Source organism: Phalangium opilio, unplaced genomic scaffold (assembly GCF_054372755.1).
Source record: "Phalangium opilio isolate 3A_F unplaced genomic scaffold, DU_Popi_V2 ptg000390l_1, whole genome shotgun sequence".
In the NCBI taxonomy this organism is placed as follows: Eukaryota; Metazoa; Arthropoda; class Arachnida; order Opiliones; family Phalangiidae; genus Phalangium; species Phalangium opilio.
Genome location: NW_028324234.1, coordinates 5301841 through 5326199, shown reverse-complemented (window position 1 = coordinate 5326199; position 24359 = coordinate 5301841). Strand labels below are relative to the sequence as shown.

Here is a 24359-nt window from a genome sequence, read left to right as displayed (position 1 = left end):
CCCAAAAGTTAAATGCTCGTCAGGTATTGTGTAAAAACCTTGACTTTTTACGTCACATCTGAGACCTCGCAACACCGCTCCCGGATGGGCTCGAACCACCAACCTATTGGTTAACAGCCGAACGCGCTAAACATTGCGCCACGGAAGCCCAAATGTTAAATGCTCGTCAGGTATTGTGTAAAAACCTTGACTTTTTACGTCACATCTGAGACCTCACAACACCGCTCCCGGATGGGCTCGAACCACCAACCTATTGGTTAACAGCCGAACGCGCTAACCATTGCGCCACGGAAGCCCAAAAGTTAAATGCTCGTCAGGTATTGTGTAAAAACCTTGATTTTTTACGTCAAATCTGAGACCTCACAACACCGCTCCCGGATGGGGTCGAACCACCAACCTATTGGTTATAAGCCGAACGCGCTAACCATTGCGCCACGGAAGCCCAAAAATTAAATGGTCGTCATTTATTGTGCAAAAACTTTGGCTTTCTACGTTACATTTGAGATCACACAACACCGCTCCCGGATGGGCTCGAACCACCAACCTATTGGTTAACTGCCGAACGCGCTAATCATTGAGCCACGGAAGCCCAGAAATTAAATGGTTGTCACGTATTGTGGAAAGGTTTTGACTTTTTACGCTACATCTGAGACCCCACAACACCTCTCCCGGGTGGGCTCGTACCACCAACCTCTCGATTAACAGCTGAACGCGCTAACCATTGCGCCACGGAAGCCCGAAAATTCAATGTTCGACAGGTATTGTGGAAAAACTCTGACATTTTATGTTACATTTGAGACGTCACAACACCGCTCCCGGGAGAGCTCAAACCACCAGTCTTTTGAATAGCAGCTGAACGCGCTAACCATTGCGCCACGGAAGCCCAAAAATTAAATGGTCGTCAGGTATTGTGGAAAAACTTTGGCTTTCTACGTTACATTTGAGATCACACAACACCGCTCCCGGGTGGGCTCGAACCACCAACCTATTGGTTAACAGCCGAACGCGCTAACCATTGCGCCACGGAAGCCCAAAAGTTAAATGATCGTCAGGTATTATGTAAAAACCTTGACTTTTTACGTCACATCTGAGACCTCACAACACCGCTCCCGGATGGGGTCGAACCACCAACCTATTGGTTAACAGCCGAACGCGCTAACCATTGCACCACGGAAGCCCAAAAATTAAATGGTCGTCATTTAGTGTGCAAAAACTTTGGCTTTCTACGTTACATTTCAGATCCCACAACACCGCTCCCGGGTGGGCTCGAACCACCAACCTATTGGTTAACAGCCGAACGCGCTAACCATTGAGCCACGGAAGCTCAGAAATTAAATGGTTGTCAGGTATTGTGGAAAACCTTGACTTTTAACGTCACATCTGAGACCTCACAACACCGCTCCCGGATGGGCTCGAACCACCAACCTATTGGTTAACAGCCGAACGCAATAACCATTGAGCCACGGAAGCTCAGAAATTAAATGGTTGTCAGGTGTTGTGGAAAAACTTTGGCTTTCTACGTTACATTTGAGACCCCACAACACCTCTCCCGGGTGGGCTCGAACCACCAACCTTTCGATTAACAGCTGAACGCGCTAACCATTGCGCCACGGAATCCCAAAAATTAAATGCTCGTCAGGTATTGTGTAAAAACCTTGACTTTTTACGTCACATCTGAGACCTCACAACACCGCTCCCGGATGGGCTCGAACCACCAACCTATTGGTTAACAGCCGAACGCGCTAACCATTGCGCCACGGAAGCCCAAAAGTTAAATACTCGTCAGGTATTGTGTAAAAACCTTGACATCTTACGTCACATCTGAGACCTCACAACACCGCTCCCGGATGGGCTCGAACCACCAACCTATTGGTTAACAGCCGAACGCGCTAACCATTGCGCCACGGAAGCCCAAAAGTTTAATGCTCGTCAGGTATTGTGTAAAAACCTTGACTTTTTACGTCACATCTGAGACCTCACAACACCGCTCCCGGATGGGCTCGAACCACCATCCTATTTGTTAACAGCCGAACGCGCTAAACATTGCGCCACGGAAGCCCAAAAGTTAAATGCTCGTCAGGTATTGTGTAAAAACCTTGACTTTTTACGTCACATCTGAGACCTCGCAACACCGCTCCCGGATGGGCTCGAACCACCAACCTATTGGTTAACAGCCGAACGCGCTAAACATTGCGCCACGGAAGCCCAAATGTTAAATGCTCGTCAGGTATTGTGTAAAAACCTTGACTTTTTACGTCACATCTGAGACCTCACAACACCGCTCCCGGATGGGCTCGAACCACCAACCTATTGGTTAACAGCCGAACGCGCTAACCATTGCGCCACGGAAGCCCAAAAGTTAAATGCTCGTCAGGTATTGTGTAAAAACCTTGATTTTTTACGTCAAATCTGAGACCTCACAACACCGCTCCCGGATGGGGTCGAACCACCAACCTATTGGTTATAAGCCGAACGCGCTAACCATTGCGCCACGGAAGCCCAAAAATTAAATGGTCGTCATTTATTGTGCAAAAACTTTGGCTTTCTACGTTACATTTGAGATCACACAACACCGCTCCCGGATGGGCTCGAACCACCAACCTATTGGTTAACAGCCGAACGCGCTAACCATTGCGCCACGGAAGCCCAAAAGTTTAATGCTCGTCAGGTATTGTGTAAAAACCTTGACTTTTTACGTCACATCTGAGACCTCACAACACCGCTCCCGGATGGACTCGAACCACCATCCTATTTGTTAACAGCCGAACGCGCTAAACATTGCGCCACGGAAGCCCAAAAGTTAAATGCTCGTCAGGTATTGTGTAAAAACCTTGACTTTTTACGTCACATCTGAGACCTCGCAACACCGCTCCCGGATGGGCTCGAACCACCAACCTATTGGTTAACAGCCGAACGCGCTAAACATTGCGCCACGGAAGCCCAAATGTTAAATGCTCGTCAGGTATTGTGTAAAAACCTTGACTTTTTACGTCACATCTGAGACCTCACAACACCGCTCCCGGATGGGCTCGAACCACCAACCTATTGGTTAACAGCCGAACGCGCTAACCATTGCGCCACGGAAGCCCAAAAGTTAAATGCTCGTCAGGTATTGTGTAAAAACCTTGATTTTTTACGTCAAATCTGAGACCTCACAACACCGCTCCCGGATGGGGTCGAACCACCAACCTATTGGTTATAAGCCGAACGCGCTAACCATTGCGCCACGGAAGCCCAAAAATTAAATGGTCGTCATTTATTGTGCAAAAACTTTGGCTTTCTACGTTACATTTGAGATCACACAACACCGCTCCCGGATGGGCTCGAACCACCAACCTATTGGTTAACAGCCGAACGCGCTAATCATTGAGCCACGGAAGCCCAGAAATTAAATGGTTGTCACGTATTGTGGAAAGGTTTTGACTTTTTACGCTACATCTGAGACCCCACAACACCTCTCCCGGGTGGGCTCGTACCACCAACCTCTCGATTAACAGCTGAACGCGCTAACCATTGCGCCACGGAAGCCCGAAAATTCAATGTTCGACAGGTATTGTGGAAAAACTCTGACATTTTATGTTACATTTGAGACGTCACAACACCGCTCCCGGGAGAGCTCAAACCACCAGTCTTTTGAATAGCAGCTGAACGCGCTAACCATTGCGCCACGGAAGCCCAAAAATTAAATGGTCGTCAGGTATTGTGGAAAAACTTTGGCTTTCTACGTTACATTTGAGATCACACAACACCGCTCCCGGGTGGGCTCGAACCACCAACCTATTGGTTAACAGCCGAACGCGCTAACCATTGCGCCACGGAAGCCCAAAAGTTAAATGCTCGTCAGGTATTATGTAAAAACCTTGACTTTTTACGTCACATCTGAGACCTCACAACACCGCTCCCGGATGGGGTCGAACCACCAACCTATTGGTTAACAGCCGAACGCGCTAACCATTGCACCACGGAAGCCCAAAAATTAAATGGTCGTCATTTAGTGTGCAAAAACTTTGGCTTTCTACGTTACATTTCAGATCCCACAACACCGCTCCCGGGTGGGCTCGAACCACCAACCTATTGGTTAACAGCCGAACGCGCTAACCATTGAGCCACGGAAGCTCAGAAATTAAATGGTTGTCAGGTATTGTGGAAAACCTTGACTTTTAACGTCACATCTGAGACCTTACAACACCGCTCCCGGATGGGCTCGAACCACCAACCTATTGGTTAACAGCCGAACGTGCTAACCATTGCGCCACGGAAGCCCAAAAATTAAATGGTCGTCAGGTATTGTGGAAAAATTTTGGCTTTCTACGTTACATTTGAGATCACACAACACCGCTCCCGGGTGGGCTCGAACCACCAACCTATTGGTTAACAGCCGAACGCGCTAACCATTGCGCCACGGAAGCCCAAAACCAAAATGCTCGTCAGGTATTGTGCAAAAAACTTGACTTTTTCGTCACATCTGAGACCTCACAACACCGCTCCCGGATGGGCTCGAACCACCAACCTATTGGTTAACAGCCGAACGCGCTAACCATTGCGCCACGGAAGCCCAAAAGTTAAATACTCGTCAGGTATTGTGTAAAAACCTTGACTTCTTACGTCACATCTGAGACCTCACAACACCGCTCCCGGATGGGCTCGAACCACCAACCTATTGGTTAACAGCCGAACGCGCTAACCATTGCGCCACGGAAGCCCAAAAGTTAAATGCTCGTCAGGTATTGTGTAAAAACCTTGACTATTTACGTCACATCTGAGACCTCACAACACCGCTCCCGGATGGGCTCGAACCACCAACCTATTGGTTAACAGCCGAACGCGCTAACCATTGAGCCACGGAAGCTCAGAAATTAAATGGTTGTCAGGTGTTGTGGAAAAACTTTGGCTTTCTACGTTACATTTGAGACCCCACAACACCTCTCCCGGGTGGGCTCGAACCACCAACCTTTGGATTAACAGCTGAACGCGCTGACCATTGCGCCACTGAAGCCCAAAAATTAAATTTTCGTCAGGTATTGAGGTAAAACCTTGACTTTTTACTTCTCATCTGAGACCTCACGACACCGCTCTCGGATGGGCTCGAACCACCAACCTTTCGGTTAACAGCCGAACGCGCTAACCATTCGCCACGGACGCCCAAAAATTAAATGGTCGTCAGGTATTGTGGAAAAACTTTGGCTATTTACGTTACATTTGAGGTCCAAAAACACCGCTCCCGGGTGGGCTCGAACCACCAACCTATTGGTTAACAGCCGAACGCGCTAACCATTGAGCCACGGAAGATCAGAAATTAAATGGTTGTCACGTTTTGTGGAAAAGTTTTGACTTTTAACGCTACATCTGAGACCCCACAACACCTCTTCCGGGTGGGCTCAAACCACCATTCTTTCGATTAAGAGCTGGACGCGCTAATTACTGCGCCACGGAAGCCCAAAAATTAAATGTTCGTCAGGTATTGTGGAAAAACTCTGACATTTTACGTAACATCTGAGACGTCACAACACCGCTCCCGGATGGGCTCGAACCACCAACCTTTCGGTTAACAGCCGAACGCGCTAGCCATTGCGCCACGGACGCCCAAAAATTAAATGGTTGTCAGGTATTGTTGAAAAGTTACGAATTTTCACGCTACATCTGAGACCCCACAAATCCTCTCTCGTTTGGGCTCGAACCACCAACCTTTCGGTTAACAGCTGAACGCACTAACCATTGCGCCACGGAAGCCCAAAAATTAAATGGTCGTCAGGTATTGTAGAAAAACTTTGGCTATTTACGTTACATTTGAGATCCAAAAACACCGCTCCCGGGTGGGCTCGAACCACCAACCTATTGGTTAACAGCCGAACGCGCTAACCATTGCACCACGGAAGCCCAAAAGTTAAATGCTCGTCAGGTATTGTGTAAAAACCTTGACTATTTACGTCACATCTGAGACCTCACAACACCGCTCCCGGATGGGCTCGAACCACCAACCTATTGGTTAACAGCCGAACGCGCTAACCATTGAGCCACGGAAGCTCAGAAATTAAATGGTTGTCAGGTGTTGTGGAAAAACTTTGGCTTTCTACGTTACATTTGAGACCCCACAACACCTCTCCCGGGTGGGCTCGAACCACCAACCTTTCGATTAACAGCTGAACGCGCTAACCATTGCGCCACGGAATCCCAAAAATTAAATGCTCGTCAGGTATTGTGTAAAAACCTTGACTTTTTACGTCACATCTGAGACCTCACAACACCGCTCCCGGATGGGCTCGAACCAGCAACCTATTGGTTAACAGCCGAACGCGCTAACCATTGCGCCAAGGAAGCCCAAAAGTTAAATGTTCGTCTGGTGTTGTGGAAAAACTCTGACATTTTGCGTTACATCTGAGACGTCACAACACCGCTCCCGGGAGGGCTCGAACCACCAACCTTTCGGTTAACAGCTGAACGCGCTGACCATTGCGACACTGAAGCCCAAAAATTAAATTTTCGTCAGGTATTGAGGTAAAACCTTGACATTTTACTTCTCATCTGAGACCTCACAACACCGCTCCCGGATGGGCTCGAACCACCAACCTTTCGGTTAACAGCCGAACGCGCTAACCATTCGCCACGGACGCCCAAAAATTAAATGGTCGTCAGGTATTGTGGAAAAACTTTGGCTATTTACGTTACATTTGAGATCCAAAAACACCGCTCCCGGGTGGGCTCGAACCACCAACCTATTGGTTAACAGCCGAACGCGCTAACCATTGAGCCACGGAAGATCAGAAATTAAATGGTTGTCAGGTATTGTGGAAAACCTTGACTTTTAACGTCACATCTGAGACCTTACAACACCGCTCCCGGATGGGCTCGAACCACCAACCTATTGGTTAACAGCCGAACGTGCTAACCATTGCGCCACGGAAGCCCAAAAATTAAATGGTCGTCAGGTATTGTGGAAAAATTTTGGCTTTCTACGTTACATTTGAGATCACACAACACCGCTCCCGGGTGGGCTCGAACCACCAACCTATTGGTTAACAGCCGAACGCGCTAACCATTGCGCCACGGAAGCCCAAAACCAAAATGCTCGTCAGGTATTGTGCAAAAAACTTGACTTTTTCGTCACATCTGAGACCTCACAACACCGCTCCCGGATGGGCTCGAACCACCAACCTATTGGTTAACAGCCGAACGCGCTAACCATTGCGCCACGGAAGCCCAAAAGTTAAATACTCGTCAGGTATTGTGTAAAAACCTTGACTTCTTACGTCACATCTGAGACCTCACAACACCGCTCCCGGATGGGCTCGAACCACCAACCTATTGGTTAACAGCCGAACGCGCTAACCATTGCGCCACGGAAGCCCAAAAGTTAAATGCTCGTCAGGTATTGTGTAAAAACCTTGACTATTTACGTCACATCTGAGACCTCACAACACCGCTCCCGGATGGGCTCGAACCACCAACCTATTGGTTAACAGCCGAACGCGCTAACCATTGAGCCACGGAAGCTCAGAAATTAAATGGTTGTCAGGTGTTGTGGAAAAACTTTGGCTTTCTACGTTACATTTGAGACCCCACAACACCTCTCCCGGGTGGGCTCGAACCACCAACCTTTCGATTAACAGCTGAACGCGCTGACCATTGCGCCACTGAAGCCCAAAAATTAAATTTTCGTCAGGTATTGAGGTAAAACCTTGACTTTTTACTTCTCATCTGAGACCTCACGACACCGCTCTCGGATGGGCTCGAACCACCAACCTTTCGGTTAACAGCCGAACGCGCTAACCATTCGCCACGGACGCCCAAAAATTAAATGGTCGTCAGGTATTGTGGAAAAACTTTGGCTATTTACGTTACATTTGAGGTCCAAAAACACCGCTCCCGGGTGGGCTCGAACCACCAACCTATTGGTTAACAGCCGAACGCGCTAACCATTGAGCCACGGAAGATCAGAAATTAAATGGTTGTCACGTTTTGTGGAAAAGTTTTGACTTTTAACGCTACATCTGAGACCCCACAACACCTCTTCCGGGTGGGCTCAAACCACCATTCTTTCGATTAAGAGCTGGACGCGCTAATTACTGCGCCACGGAAGCCCAAAAATTAAATGTTCGTCAGGTATTGTGGAAAAACTCTGACATTTTACGTAACATCTGAGACGTCACAACACCGCTCCCGGATGGGCTCGAACCACCAACCTTTCGGTTAACAGCCGAACGCGCTAGCCATTGCGCCACGGACGCCCAAAAATTAAATGGTTGTCAGGTATTGTTGAAAAGTTACGAATTTTCACGCTACATCTGAGACCCCACAAATCCTCTCTCGTTTGGGCTCGAACCACCAACCTTTCGGTTAACAGCTGAACGCACTAACCATTGCGCCACGGAAGCCCAAAAATTAAATGGTCGTCAGGTATTGTAGAAAAACTTTGGCTATTTACGTTACATTTGAGATCCAAAAACACCGCTCCCGGGTGGGCTCGAACCACCAACCTATTGGTTAACAGCCGAACGCGCTAACCATTGCACCACGGAAGCCCAAAAGTTAAATGCTCGTCAGGTATTGTGTAAAAACCTTGACTATTTACGTCACATCTGAGACCTCACAACACCGCTCCCGGATGGGCTCGAACCACCAACCTATTGGTTAACAGCCGAACGCGCTAACCATTGAGCCACGGAAGCTCAGAAATTAAATGGTTGTCAGGTGTTGTGGAAAAACTTTGGCTTTCTACGTTACATTTGAGACCCCACAACACCTCTCCCGGGTGGGCTCGAACCACCAACCTTTCGATTAACAGCTGAACGCGCTAACCATTGCGCCACGGAATCCCAAAAATTAAATGCTCGTCAGGTATTGTGTAAAAACCTTGACTTTTTACGTCACATCTGAGACCTCACAACACCGCTCCCGGATGGGCTCGAACCAGCAACCTATTGGTTAACAGCCGAACGCGCTAACCATTGCGCCAAGGAAGCCCAAAAGTTAAATGTTCGTCTGGTGTTGTGGAAAAACTCTGACATTTTGCGTTACATCTGAGACGTCACAACACCGCTCCCGGGAGGGCTCGAACCACCAACCTTTCGGTTAACAGCTGAACGCGCTGACCATTGCGACACTGAAGCCCAAAAATTAAATTTTCGTCAGGTATTGAGGTAAAACCTTGACATTTTACTTCTCATCTGAGACCTCACAACACCGCTCCCGGATGGGCTCGAACCACCAACCTTTCGGTTAACAGCCGAACGCGCTAACCATTCGCCACGGACGCCCAAAAATTAAATGGTCGTCAGGTATTGTGGAAAAACTTTGGCTATTTACGTTACATTTGAGATCCAAAAACACCGCTCCCGGGTGGGCTCGAACCACCAACCTATTGGTTAACAGCCGAACGCGCTAACCATTGAGCCACGGAAGATCAGAAATTAAATGGTTGTCACGTATTGTGGAAAAGTTTTGACTTTTAACGCTACATCTGAGATCCCACAACACCTCTTCCGGGTGGGCTCAAACCACCAACCTTTCGATTAAGAGCTGGACGCGCTAATTACTGCGCCACGGAAGCCCAAAAATTAAATGTTCGTCAGGTATTGTGGAAAAACTCTGACATTTTACGTAACATCTGAGACGTCACAACACCGCTCCCGGATGGGCTCGAACCACCAACCTTTCGGTTAACAGCCGAACGCGCTAGCCATTGCGCCACGGACGCCCAAAAATTAAACGGTTGTCAGGTATTGTTGAAAAGTTACGACTTTTCACGCTACATCTGAGACCCCACAAATCCTCTCTCGTTTGGGCTCGAACCACCAACCTTTCGTTTAACAGCTGAACGCACTAACCATTGCGCCACGGAAGCCCAAAAATTAAATGGTCGTCAGGTATTGTAGAAAAACTTTGGCTATTTACGTTACATTTGAGATCCAAAAACACCGCTCCTGGGTGGGCTCGAACCACCAAGCTATTGGTTAACAGCCGAACGCGCTAACCATTGAGCCACGAAAGATCAGAAAATAAATGGTTATCACGTATTATGGAAAAAGTTTGACTTTTCACGCTACATCTAAGACCTCACAGCACCTCTCCCGGGTGGGCTCGAACCACCAACCTTTCGATTAACAGCTGAACGCGCTAACCATTGCGCCACGGAAGCCCAAAAATTAAATGCTCGTCAGGTATTGTGGAAAAACTCTCACATTTTACGTTACATCTGAGACGTCACAACACCGCTCTCGGGAGGGCTCGAACCACCAACCTTTCGGTTAACAGCTGAACGCGCTGACCATTGCGCCACTGAAGCCCAAAAATTAAATTTTCGTAAGGTATTGAGGTAAAACTTTGACTTTTTACTTCACATCCGAGACCTCACAACACCGCTCCCGGATGGGATCGAACCACCAACCTTTCGATTGACAGCCGAACGCGCTAACCATTGAGCCACGGAAGCTCAGAAATTAAATGGTTGTCACGTATTGTGGAAAAGTTTTGACTTTTTACGCTACATCTGAGACCCCACAACACCTCTTCCGGGTGGGCTCGAACCACCAACCTTTCGATTAACAGCTGAACGCGCTAACCATTGCACCACGGAAGCCCAAAAATTAAATGTTCGTCCGGTATTGTGGAAAAACTCTGACATTTTACGTTACATCTGAGACATCACAACACCGCTCCCGGATGGGCTAGAACCTCCAACCTATAGGTTAACAGCCGAACGCGCTAACCATTGAGCCACGGAAGCTCAGAAATTAAATGGTTGTCAGGTATTGTTGAAAAGTTACGACTTTTCAAGCTACATCTGAGACCCCACAAAACCTCTCTCGTTTGGGCTCGAACCACCAACCTTTCGGTTAACAGCTGAACGCGCTGACCATTGCGCCACTGAAGCCCAAAAATTAAATGTTCGTCAGGTATTGTGGAAAAACTCCGACATTTTACGTTACATCTGAGACGTCACAACACTTCTCCCGGATGGGCTCGAACCACCAACCTATTGGTTAATAGCCGAACGCGCTAACCATTGCGCCACGGAAGCCCAAAATTTAAATGGTCGTCAGGTGCTGTGGAAAAACTATGACATTTTACGTTACATCTGAGACCTCACAACACCGCTCCCGGATGGGCTCGAACCACCAACCTATTGGTTATCAGCCGAACGCGCTAACCATTGAGCCACGGAAGCTCAGTAATTAATTGGTTGTCAGGTATTGTGGAGAAACTCAGACTTTTTACATTATATCTGAGACCCCACAAAACGCTCCCGGAGGGGCTCGAACCACCAACCTTTTGAATAACAGCTGAGCGCACTAACCATTGCGCCACGGAAGCCCAAAAATTAAATGTTCGTCAGGTATTGTGGAAAAACTCTGACTTTTCACGTTACATCTGAGACACCACAAAACGCTCCCGGATGGGCTCGAACCACCAAACTTTCGGTTCGTCAGTTATTGTGGAAAACGTTTGACTTTTTACGTTACATCTGAGACCTCACAACACCGCTCCCAGATGGGCTCGAACCACCAACCTATTGGTTATCAGCCGAACGCGCTAACCATTGAGCCACGGAAGCTCAGTAATTAATTGGTTGTCAGGTATTGTGGAGAAACTCTGACTTTTTACATTATATCTGAGACCCCACAAAACGCTCCCGGAGGGGCTCGAACCACCAACCTTTTGAATAACAGCTGAGCGCACTAACCATTGCGCCAAGGAAGCCCAAAAATTAAATGTTCGTCAGGTATTGTGGAAAAACTCTGACTTTTCACGTTACATCTGAGACACCACAAAACGCTCCCGGATGGGCTCGAACCACCAAACTTTCGGTTCGTCAGTTATTGTGGAAAACGTTTGACTTTTTACGTTACATCTGAGACCTCACAACACCGCTCCCAGATGGGCTCGAACCACCAACCTATTGGTTAACAGCCGAACGCGCTAACCATTGAGCCACGGAAGTTCAGAAATTAAATGTTTTTCCCATATTGTGAAAAAGTTTTGACTTTTTACGCTACATCTGAGACCCCAAAACACCTCTCCTGGTTGGGCTCGAAACACCAACCTTTCGGTTAACTGCTGAACGCGCTAACCATTGCGCCACGGAAGCCCAAATATTAAATGGTCGTCAGGTATTGTGGAAAAACCTCGACTTTTTACGTCACATCTGAGACATCACAACACCGCTCCTGGGTACGCTCGAACCACCAACCTTTCGGTTAACAGCCGAACGCGCTAACCATTGCGCCACGGAAGTCCAAATATTAAATGGTCGTCAGGTATTGTGGAAAACCCTCGACTTTTTACGTCACATCTGAGACATCACAACACCGCTCCCGGGTACGCTCGAACCACCAACCTTTTGAATAACAGTTGAGCACGCTAACCATTGCGCCACGGAAGCCCAAAAATTAAATGTTCGTCAGGTATTTTGGAAAAACTCTGACTTTTTACGTCACATCTGAGACCTCACAACACCGCTCCCGGATCTGCACGAACCACCAACCTTTCGGTTCATAGCCGAACGCGCTAACCAATGCGCCACGGAAACCCAAAAATTCAATCGTCGTCAGGTATTGTGGAAAAACTTTGGTTTTTACGTTACATTACAGATCCCACAACACTGCTCCCGGGTGGGCTCGAACCACCAACCTTTCGATTAACAGCTGGACGCGCTAATTATTGCGCCACGGAAGCCCAAAAATGAAATGTTCGTCAGGTATTGTGGAAAAACTCTGACATTTTACGTAACATCTGAGACGTCACAACACCGCTCCCGGATGGGCTCGAACCACCAACCTCTCGGTTAACAGCCGAACGCGCTAACCATTGCGCCACGGACACCCAAAAATGAAATGTTCGTCAGGTATTGAGGTAAAACTTAGGCTATTTACGTTACATTTGAGATCCCAAAACACCGCTCCCGGGTGGGCTCGAACCACCAACCTATTGGTTAAAAGCCGAACGCGCTAACAATTGAGCCACGGAAGCTCAGAAAATAAATGGTTATCACGTATTATGGAAAAAGTTTGACTTTTCACGCTACATCTGAGACCTCACAACACCGCTCCCGGATGGGCTCGAACCACCAACCTTTCGATTAACAGCCGAATGCGCTAACCATTCGCCACGGACGCCCAAAAATTAAATGGTCGTCAGGTATTGTGGAAAAACTCTGACATTTTACGTTACATCTGAGACGTCACAACACCTCTCCCGGATGAGCTCGAACCACCAACCTATTGGTTAACAGCCGAACGCGCTAACCATTGCGCCACTGAAGCCCAAAAATTAAATTTTCGTCAGGTATTGAGGTAAAACTTTGACTTTTTACTTCACATCTGAGACCTCACAACACCGCTCCCGGATGGGCTCGAACCACCAACCTTTCGATTAACAGCTGAACGCGCTAACCATTGCGCCACTGAAGCCCAAAAATTAAATGCTCGTCAAGTATTGTGGAAAAACTCTGACATTTTACGTTACATCTGAGACGTCACAACACCGCTCCCGGGAGGGCTCGAACCAGTGATGGGCGCTCTCATCTCCTACTCATAATTTTGAGTAATTTATGAGTATAGGAGAGGGCTTTTTTGAGCTTGTGATATTAGCAGGAGAGGAGAGGTACTAAAATTTGAAATTGGAAGTGAGTTTGAGATGAGAGGTGGTTTTTCAACCTCCACGAGTAACTTTTGTGGTGAGATATTTTATTTTCAAAACTCGGAGAGATAACCTAGTGTTGAGAGCAATTTTTTTGGATCATGAGGAGAGTAGTTGGATGTGAGATATGATTTTTCGGTAGTCCATGAGTGGAGTGATAGGTGAGAGGCTGTTAAAAGGGCAATTTTTTTCTTGAAGTGAGTGTATGATATAAGTTTTTGGTTTTCCATGGAATGAGTGGTTGATATGAAATAGGTTTTTTAATGTGCTATGAAATGAGTGGTTGATGAGAAGTTCTTATACTCGATGAAAGGAGTGGTTGACGAGATGTCGTTATACTTGATGATAGAAGTGCTTGGTGAGATACTGGATGAAAGTAGTGGTTGATGGGAGACTTATTTTGGGCAGTAGGTAAAAAATACTACAACTGATAAATAGAAAAGAGAAACTTTGCACCGCCTGAAATTTAAATGAGTTACTTTCAAAGGCAAAACCCTACTATCTCAACCATAATAAAGGTTTATTTAATTATGTTGTGGCTGTCAGTTTTTCAGCTAAACGGAAATTACGGGATAACGTGTTTTGAGTTTGTACTTTTGATAAATTTTGAGATTATCTTTGAAGCGACTTATGTTATTTATAGGGGTTCAAAGAATTTAAAACACGCGTTAATAAGATAAGCCTTAGTATTCTAAGAGAGCGGTAGATTACCGACTACTGGTATTGAAGCTAGATTACCGTTGGACGCGCAACGCCCTAATACGTTTTCTTTCCAATGATTCTAAACAATTTTTAATAATATTAAGACTGAATTAGAAGATATTAATAAAAACGGCCTTTGTAGACAAAAAAGGGAAAGTGTAAAAGATAAGTATAAAAAATTAATTGCCTGAAGTACAGATATTCAAATTTTCCTTTTCGAGGAAATGATTATAAATCATCAATTATCTGAAAAAATTCTTATTATAGTTTTTTCACCTAAAATTTCATTTGCCCAAAAAATTTAAGCACAGTATTTTTCTAGTAGTTCTAGAAAATAAGTCACCTTCAAGAATTGTTTAAGGGATGCAATGTTATACTTTATACTTTGCTTATAGAAGATTCAAATACTCAGATATCTGAAAAAAATGTAGCTTGATCAGATTAAAGTTTTATATTATAAAATTGGAAATATTGATACGGTATATATATCAGTTTAAATTTTAAAATTGGAAATATTACTAAGCGGAAAATAACATAGGCATTTTCATTGTGATTTCACTATTAGTGTCTAAAAAATCTGTAGATTGATCGTGATATCTTGAGAGCTACACAACACGTAAATTTTTAAAACTTCGAAAACTTTACAATAAACGAAAAGTTTTTCTGTCCATTTTATTCTCCTTATAGGGCCGAATTCTCAACCTAATTGTAAATGTTTGACAGAAAATAAAATGCAAATTATGCATATCTTCCATGTTAAATTATATTTACTGAAGTAAATTTGGTGAACTAAATTAAGATAAGAATTTTATCAAATAATTGATGTTTTATAATCATGTTTTCAAAATGGAAAATTTGAATATCTGTTACTTCAGGCAATTAATTTTCTACACTTATCTTTTACACTTTCCCGTCTTTGACAAAAATGACATTTTTTATTAGTAATGTTTGACTTCACCTCTTTTAATTCTGCCTTTCATTATTTTTTTATCTGATTAGCTTTGATTAAACTCTATTAGAGGCTCAGTGAGAACAAGCACTTTGTGCCTTATTTTATAGCATAAGTGCATAAACGAACAACAAAAAGTATACTTCATTGAAGCTTGCTCGAGCCATGTAATATAATAAAACACCCTTTTACAATAAGATAAGTGCTAATTTAAAAATGAGATGAGCGCTAAAAATAAAATGAAGTGAGAATAAAGAAATAGTTTTGAACTCAAAAATAAGACTTCATGAGTGTTTAAATGAGATTAGTGAAAAATACCAGATGACATTGCAGGTGCTTAAAATGAGATGATAGGCAAAACGCAGTATAAACTCACCGAGAGATATATCTACTAGAAAGAAAACTGAAAGGAGAGGAGGAGAGGAGAGCCGAACTAAGGCTCTGATTTGAGGGCTGCCATGAAATGAGAGAAAATGTATATTACGGAAAGGAGAGGACCCAAAAATGAGTTTCAATAACACTGACGAACAGTAGTGCGCTTGATATTTGGTTCCAATTTATAAAATAAAAGAGGTGAGCCATAGAGGAGAGGTTTCTATAGAAAAGCGCCATTTTGATCACGTGAGATGAGATGGAATTGTATTTGAATTTGATAAAATAAGGAGAGGAGAGGTTTAAAAATATTTCACCATCTTATGAGATGGGAGAGGAGAGCGGCGCTTTGGTCAATATTTGAAAAAAGGTGTGAGTGGGAGAGGGAAGAAAAATATTAAAAATGCCCATCACTGGCTCGAACCACCAACCTATTGGTTAACAGCCGAACGCTCTAACCATTGAGCCACGGAAGCCCAAAAATTAAATGTTCGTCAGGTATTGTGGAAAAACTCTGACGTTTTACGTTACATCTGAGACGTCACAACACTTCTCCCGGATGGGCTCGAACCACCAACCTATTGCGAACATTTAATTTTTGGGCTTGCGTGGCGCAATGGTTAGCGCGTTCAGCTGTTAATCGAAAGGTTGGTGGTTCGAGCCCACCCGGGAGAGGTGTTGTTGGGTCTCATATGTAGCGTAAAAAGTCAAAACTTTTCCACAATACGTGATAACCATTTATTTTCTGATCTTTCGTGGCTCAATGGTTAGCGCGTTCGGCTTTTAACCAATAGCTTGGTGGTTCGAGCCCACGCGGGAGCGGTGTTTTTGGATCTCAAATGTAACGTAAATAGCCAATGTTTTTCCACAATACCTGACGACCATTTAATTTTTGGGCGTCCGTGGCGCAATGGTTAGCGCGTTCAGCTGTTAACCGAAAGGTTGGTGGTTCGAGCCCAAAAGAGAGGTTTTGTGGGGTCTCAGATGTAGCGTGAAAAGTCGTAACTTTTCAACAAAACCTGACAACCATTTAATTTTTGGGCGTCCGTGGCGCAATGGCTAGCGCGTTCGGCTGTTAACCGAAAGGTTGGTGGTTCGAGCCCATCCGGGAGCGGTGTTGTGACGTCTCAGATGTTACGTAAAATGTCAGAGTTTTTCCACAATACCTGACGAACATTTAATTTTTGGCCTTCCGTGGCGCAATAATTAGCGCGTCGAGCACTTAATCGAAAGGTTGGTGGTTCGAGCCCACCCGGAAGAGGTGTTGTGGGGTCTCAGATGTAGCGTTAAAAGTCAAACCTTTTCCACAATACGTGACAACCATTTAATTTCTGATCTTCCGTGGCTCAATGGTTAGCGCGTTCGGCTGTTAACCAATAGCTTGGTGGTTCGAGCCCACCCGGGAGCGGTGTTTTTGGATCTCAAATGTAACGTAAATAGCCAAAGTTTTTCCACAATACCTGACGACCATTTAATTTTTGGGCGTCCGTGGCGCAATGGTTAGCGCGTTCAGCTGTTAACCGAAAGGTTGGTGGTTCGAGCCCAAAAGAGAGGTTTTGTGGGGTCTCAGATGTAGCGTGAAAAGTCGTAACTTTTCAACAAAACCTGACAACCATTTAATTTTTGGGCGTCCGTGGCGCAATGGCTAGCGCGTTCGGCTGTTAACCGAAAGGTTGGTGGTTCGAGCCCATCCGGGAGCGGTGTTGTGACGTCTCAGATGTTACGTAAAATGTCAGAGTTTTTCCACAATACCTGACGAACATTTAATTTTTGGCCTTCCGTGGCGCAATAATTAGCGCGTCGAGCACTTAATCGAAAGGTTGGTGGTTCGAGCCCACCCGGAAGAGGTGTTGTGGGGTCTCAGATGTAGCGTTAAAAGTCAAAACTTTTCCACAATACGTGACAACCATTTAATTTCTGATCTTCCGTGGCTCAATGGTTAGCGCGTTCGGCTGTTAACCAATAGGTTGGTGGTTCGAGCCCACCCGGGAGCGGTGTTTTTGGATCTCAAATGTAACGTAAATAGCCAAAGTTTTTCCACAATACCTGACGACCATTTAATTTTTGGGCGTCCGTGGCGAATGGTTAGCGCGTTCGGCTGTTAACCGAAAGGTTGGTGGTTCGAGCCCATCCGGGAGCGGTGTTGTGAGGTCTCAGATGTGAAGTAAAAAGACAAGGTTTTACCTCAATACCTGACGAAAATTTAATTTTTGGGCTTCAGTGGCGCAATGGTCAGCGCGTTCAGCTGTTAACCGAAAGGTTGGTGGTTCGAGCCCTCCCGGGAGCGGTGTTGTGACGTCTCAGATGTAACGTAAAATGTCAGAGTTTTTCCACAATACCTGACGAGCATTTAATTTTTGGGCTTCCGTGGCGCAATGGTTAGCGCGTTCAGCTGTTAATCGAAAGGTTGGTATTCGAGCCCACCCGGGAGAGGTGTTGTGAGGTCTCAGATGAAGCGTGAAAAGTCAAACTTTTTCCATAATACGTGATAACCATTTATTTTCTGATCTTTCGTGGCTCAATGGTTAGCGCGTTCGGCTGTTAACCAATAGCTTGGTGGTTCGAGCCCACCCGGGAGCGGTGTTTTTGGATCTCAAATGTAACGTAAATAGCCAAAGTTTTTCCTCAATACCTGACTACCATTTTTTTTGGGCGTCCGTGGCGCAATGGTTAGCGCGTCTGCTGTTAACCGAAAGGTTGGTGGTTCGAGCCCATCCGGGAGCGGTGTTGTGAGGCCTCAGATGTGAAGTAAAAAGTCAAAGTTTTACCTCAATACCTGACGAAAGTTTAATTTTTGGGCTTCAGTGGCGCAATGGTTAGCGCGTTCGGCTATAAACCAATAGGTTGGTGGTTCGAGCCCATCCGGGAGAAGTGTTGTGACGTCTCAGATGTAACGTAAAATGTCGGAGTTTTTCCACAATACCTGACGAACATTTAATTTTTGGGCTTCAGTGGCGCAATGGTCAGCGCGTTCAGCTGTTAACCGAAAGGTTGGTGGTTCGAGCCCAAACGAGAGAGGTTTTGTGGGGTCTCAGATGTAGCGTGAAAAGTCGTAAATTTTCAACAATACCTGACAACCATTTAATTTTTGGGCGTCCGTGGCGCAATGGCTAGCGCGTTCGGCTGTTAACCGAAAGGTTGGTGGTTCGAGCCCTCCCGGGAGCGGTGTTGTGACGTCTCAGATGTAACGTAAAATGTCAGAGTTTTTCCACAATACCTGACGAGCATTTAATTTTTGGGCTTCCGTGGCGCAATGGTTAGCGCGTTCAGCTGTTAATCGAAAGGTTGGTATTCGAGCCCACCCGGGAGAGGTGTTGTGAGGTCTCAGATGAAGCGTGAAAAGTCAAACTTTTTCCATAATACGTGATAACCATTTATTTTCTGATCTTTCGTGGCTCAATGGTTAGCGCGTTCGGCTGTTAACCAATAGCTTGGTGGTTCGAGCCCACCCGGGAGCGGTGTTTTTGGATCTCAAATGTAACGTAAATAGCCAAAGTTTTTCCTCAATACCTGACTACCATTTTTTTTGGGCGTCCGTGGCGCAATGGTTAGCGCGTCTGCTGTTAACCGAAAGGTTGGTGGTTCGAGCCCATCCGGGAGCGGTGTTGTGAGGCCTCAGATGTGAAGTAAAAAGTCAAAGTTTTACCTCAATACCTGACGAAAGTTTAATTTTTGGGCTTCAGTGGCGCAATGGTTAGCGCGTTCGGCTATAAACCAATAGGTTGGTGGTTCGAGCCCATCCGGGAGAAGTGTTGTGACGTCTCAGATGTAACGTAAAATGTCGGAGTTTTTCCACAATACCTGACGAACATTTAATTTTTGGGCTTCAGTGGCGCAATGGTCAGCGCGTTCAGCTGTTAACCGAAAGGTTGGTGGTTCGAGCCCAAACGAGAGAGGTTTTGTGGGGTCTCAGATGTAGCGTGAAAAGTCGTAAATTTTCAACAATACCTGACAACCATTTAATTTTTGGGCGTCCGTGGCGCAATGGCTAGCGCGTTCGGCTGTTAACCGAAAGGTTGGTGGTTCGAGCCCATCCGGGAGCGGTGTTGTGACGTCTCAGATGTTACGTAAAATGTCAGAGTTTTTCCACAATACCTGACGAACATTTAATTTTTGGGCTTCCGTGGCGCAGTAATTAGCGCGTCCAGCTCTTAATCGAAAGGTTGGTGGTTTGAGCCCATCCAGAAGAGGTGTTGTGGGGTCTCAGATGTAGCGTTAAAAGTCAAAACGTTTCCACAATACGTGACAACCATTTAATTTCTGATCTTCCGTGGCTCAATGGTTAGCGCGTTCGGCTGTTAACCAATAGGTTGGTGGTTCGAGCCCACCCGGGAGCGGTGTTTTTGGATCTCAAATGTAACGTAAATAGCCAAAGTTTTTCCACAATACCTGACGACCATTTAATTTTTGGGCGTCCGTGGCGAATGGTTAGCGCGTTCGGCTGTTAACCGAAAGGTTGGTGGTTCGAGCCCATCCGGGAGCGGTGTTGTGAGGCCTCAGATGTGAAGTAAAAAGTCAAAGTTTATCCATAATACGTGATAACCATTTATTTTCTGATGTTTCGTGGCTCAATGGTTAGCGCGTTCGGCTGTTAACCAATAGCTTGGTGGTTCGAGCCCACCCGGGAGCGGTGTTGTGACGTCTCAGATGTAACGTAAAATGTGAGAGTTTTTCCACAATACCTGACGAGCATTTAATTTTTGGGCTTCCGTGGCGCAATGGTTAGCGCGTTCAGCTGTTAATCGAAAGGTTGGTGGTTCGAGCCCACCCGGGAGAGGTGTTGTGATGTAGCGTGAAAAGTCAAACTTTTTCCATAATACGTGATAACCATTTATTTTCTGATCTTTCGTGGCTCAATGGTTAGCGCGTTCGGCTGTTAACCAATAGCTTGGTGGTTCGAGCCCACCCGGGAGCGGTGTTTTTGGATCTCAAATGTAACGTAAATAGCCAAAGTTTTTCTACAATACCTGACGACCATTTAATTTTTGGGCTTCCGTGGCGCAATGGTTAGTGCGTTCAGCTGTTAACCGAAAGGTTGGTGGTTCGAGCCCAAACGAGAGAGGATTTGTGGGGTCTCAGATGTAGCGTGAAAAGTCGTAACTTTTCAACAATACCTGACAACCATTTAATTTTTGGGGTCCGTGGCGCAATGGCTAGCGCGTTCGGCTGTTAACCGAAAGGTTGGTGGTTCGAGCCCATCCGGGAGCGGTGTTGTGACGTCTCAGATGTTACGTAAAATGTCAGAGTTTTTCCACAATACCTGACGAACATTTAATTTTTGGGCTTCCGTGGCGCAGTAATTAGCGCGTCCAGCTCTTAATCGAAAGGTTGGTGGTTTGAGCCCACCCAGAAGAGGTGTTGTGGGGTCTGAGATGTAGCGTTAAAAGTCAAAACTTTTCCACAATACGTGACAACCATTTAATTTCTGATCTTCCGTGGCTCAATGGTTAGCGCGTTCGGCTGTTAACCAATAGGTTGGTGGTTCGAGCCCACCCGGGAGCGGTGTTTTTGGATCTCAAATGTAACGTAAATAGCCAAAGTTTTTCCACAATACCTGACGACCATTTAATTTTTGGGCGTCCGTGGCGAATGTTTAGCGCGTTCGGCTGTTAACCGAAAGGTTGGTGGTTCGAGCCCATCCGGGAGCGGTGTTGTGAGGTCTCAGATGAGAAGTAAAAAGTCAAGGTTTTACCTCAATACCTGACGAAAATTTAATTTTTGGGCTTCAGTGGCGCAATGGTCAGCGCGTTCAGCTGTTAATCGAAAGGTTGGTGGTTCGAGCCCTCCCGGGAGCGGTGTTGTGACGTCTCAGATGTAACGTAAAATGTCAGAGTTTTTCCACAATACCTGACGAACATTTAATTTTTGGGCTTCCGTGGCGCAATGGTTAGCGCGTTCAGCTGTTAATCGAAGGGTTGGTGGTTCGAGCCCGCCCGGAAGAGGTGTTGTGGGGTCTCAGATGTAGCGTAAAAAGTCAAAACTTTTCCACAATACGTGACAACCATTTAATTTCTGAGCTTCCGTGGCTCAATGGTTAGCGCGTTCGGCTGTCAATCGAAAGGTTGGTGGTTCGAGCCCATCCGGGAGCGGTGTTGTGAGGTCTCGGATGTGAAGTAAAAAGTCAAAGTTTTACCTCAATAACTGACGAAAATTTAATTTTTGGGCTTCAGTGGCGCAATGGTCAGCGCGTTCAGCTGTTAACCGAAAGGTTGGTGGTTCGAGCCCAAACGAGAGAGGTTTTGTGGGGTCTCAGATGTAGCGTGAAAAGTCGTAAATTTTCAACAATACCTGACAACCATTTAATTTTTGGGCGTCCGTGGCGCAATGGCTAGCGCGTTCGGCTGTTAACCGAAAGGTTGGTGGTTCGAGCCCATCCGGGAGCGGTGTTGTGACGTCTCAGATGTTACGTAAAATGTCAGAGTTTTTCCACAATACCTGACGAACATTTAATTTTTGGGCTTCCGTGGCGCAGTAATTAGCGCGTCCAGCTCTTAATCGAAAGGTTGGTGGTTTGAGCCCATCCAGAAGAGGTGTTGTGGGGTCTCAGATGTAGCGTTAAAAGTCAAAACGTTTCCACAATACGTGACAACCATTTAATTTCTGATCTTCCGTGGCTCAATGGTTAGCGCGTTCGGCTGTTAACCAATAGGTTGGTGGTTCGAGCCCACCCGGGAGCGGTGTTTTTGGATCTCAAATGTAACGTAAATAGCCAAAGTTTTTCCACAATACCTGACGACCATTTAATTTTTGGGCGTCCGTGGCGAATGGTTAGCGCGTTCGGCTGTTAACCGAAAGGTTGGTGGTTCGAGCCCATCCGGGAGCGGTGTTGTGAGGCCTCAGATGTGAAGTAAAAAGTCAAAGTTTATCCATAATACGTGATAACCATTTATTTTCTGATCTTTCGTGGCTCAATGGTTAGCGCGTTCGGCTGTTAACCAATAGCTTGGTGGTTCGAGCCCACCCGGGAGCGGTGTTGTGACGTCTCAGATGTAACGTAAAATGTGAGAGTTTTTCCACAATACCTGACGAGCATTTAATTTTTGGGCTTCCGTGGCGCAATGGTTAGCGCGTTCAGCTGTTAATCGAAAGGTTTGTGGTTCGAGCCCACCCGGGAGAGGTGTTGTGAGGTCTCAGATGTAGCGTGAAAAGTCAAACTTTTTCCATAATACGTGATAACCATTTATTTTCTGATCTTTCGTGGCTCAATGGTTAGCGCGTTCGGCTGTTAACCAATAGCTTGGTGGTTCGAGCCCACCCGGGAGCGGTGTTTTTGGATCTCAAATGTAACGTAAATAGCCAAAGTTTTTCAACAATACCTGACAACCATTTAATTTTTGGGCGTCCGTGGCGCAATGGCTAGCGCGTTCGGCTGTTAACCGAAAGGTTGGTGGTTCGAGCCCATCCGGGAGCGGTGTTGTGACGTCTCAGATGTTACGTAAAATGTCAGAGTTTTTCCACAATACCTGACGAACATTTAATTTTTGGGCTTCCGTGGCGCAGTAATTAGCGCGTCCAGCTCTTAATCGAAAGGTTGGTGGTTCGAGCCCACCCGGAAGAGGTGTTGTGGGGTCTCAGATGTAGCGTTAAAAGTCAAAACTTTTCCACAATACGTGACAACCATTTAATTTTTGGGCTTCCTTGGCGAAATGGTTAGCGCGTTCGGCTGTTAACCGAAAGGATGGTGGTTCGAGCCCACCTGGGAGAGGTGTTGTAGGGTCTCAGATGTAACGTAAAAAGTCATAACTTATCCACAAAACCTAACAACCATTTAATTTCTGAGCTTCTGTGGCTCAATGGTTAGCGCGTTCGGCTGTTAACCTATTGGTTGGTGGTTCGAGCCTATCCGGGAGAAGTGTTGTGACGTCTCAGATGTAACGTAAAATGTCAGAGTTTTTCCACAATACCTGACGACCATTTAATTTTTGGGCGTCCGTGGCGAATGGTTAGCGCATTCGGCTGTTAACCGAAAGGTTGGTGGTTCGAGCCCATCCGGGAGCGGTGTTGTGAGGCCTCAGATGTGAAGGAAAAAGTCAAAGTTTTACCTCAATACCTGACGAAAATTTAATTTTTGGGCTTCAGTGGCGCAATGGTTAGCGCGTTCGGCTATTAACCAATAGGTTGGTGGTTCGAGCCCATCCGGGAGAAGTGATGTGACGTCTCAGATGTAACGTAAAATGTCAGAGTTTTTCCACAATACCTGACGAACATTTAATTTTTGGGCTTCAGTGGCGCAATGGTCAGCGCGTTCAGCTGTTAATCGAAAGGTTGGTGGTTCGAGCCCACCCGGAAGAGGTGTTGTGGGGTCTCAGATGTAGCGTAAAAAGTCAAAACTTTTCCACAATACGTGACAACCTTTTAATTTCTGAGCTTCCGTGGCTCAATGGTTAGCGCGTTCGGCTTTCAATCGAAAGGTTGGTGGTTCGAGCCCAAACGAGAGAGGTTTTGTGGGGTCTCAGATGTAGCGTGAAAAGTCGTAACTTTTCAACAATACCTGACAACCATTTAATTTCTGAGATTCCGTGGCTCAATGGTTAGCGCGTTCGGCTGTTAACCAATAGGTTGGTGGTTCTAGCCCATCCGGGAGCGGTGTTGTGATGTCTCAGATGTAACGTAAAATGTCAGAGTTTTTCCACAATACCTGACGAACATTTAATTTTTGGGCTTCCATGGCGCAATGGTTAGCGCGTTCAGCTGTTAATCG

The 24359-nt window shown here is 46.0% G+C and overlaps 7 non-coding genes across 7 annotated transcripts; 1 reads left to right on the top strand and 6 right to left on the bottom strand.

The window, feature by feature from the left end:
• Positions 1 to 369: 369 nt before the first annotated feature.
• Positions 370 to 442, bottom strand: TRNAI-UAU (transfer RNA isoleucine (anticodon UAU)). Its single transcript has one exon. It is a non-coding gene; the product is annotated as a tRNA-Ile (tRNA).
• Positions 443 to 2426: 1984 nt separating this feature from the next.
• TRNAI-UAU (transfer RNA isoleucine (anticodon UAU)) lies at positions 2427 to 2499 on the bottom strand. Its single transcript has one exon. It is a non-coding gene; the product is annotated as a tRNA-Ile (tRNA).
• A 662-nt stretch (positions 2500 to 3161) lies between these two features.
• On the bottom strand, positions 3162 to 3234 carry TRNAI-UAU (transfer RNA isoleucine (anticodon UAU)). The gene has a single exon. It is a non-coding gene; the product is annotated as a tRNA-Ile (tRNA).
• A 7122-nt stretch (positions 3235 to 10356) lies between these two features.
• TRNAD-GUC (transfer RNA aspartic acid (anticodon GUC)) lies at positions 10357 to 10429 on the bottom strand. The gene has a single exon. It is a non-coding gene; the product is annotated as a tRNA-Asp (tRNA).
• A 515-nt stretch (positions 10430 to 10944) lies between these two features.
• TRNAN-AUU (transfer RNA asparagine (anticodon AUU)) lies at positions 10945 to 11017 on the bottom strand. Its single transcript has one exon. It is a non-coding gene; the product is annotated as a tRNA-Asn (tRNA).
• A 74-nt stretch (positions 11018 to 11091) lies between these two features.
• Positions 11092 to 11164, bottom strand: TRNAI-GAU (transfer RNA isoleucine (anticodon GAU)). Its single transcript has one exon. It is a non-coding gene; the product is annotated as a tRNA-Ile (tRNA).
• A 10510-nt stretch (positions 11165 to 21674) lies between these two features.
• Positions 21675 to 21747, top strand: TRNAD-GUC (transfer RNA aspartic acid (anticodon GUC)). The gene has a single exon. It is a non-coding gene; the product is annotated as a tRNA-Asp (tRNA).
• Positions 21748 to 24359: the final 2612 nt, after the last annotated feature.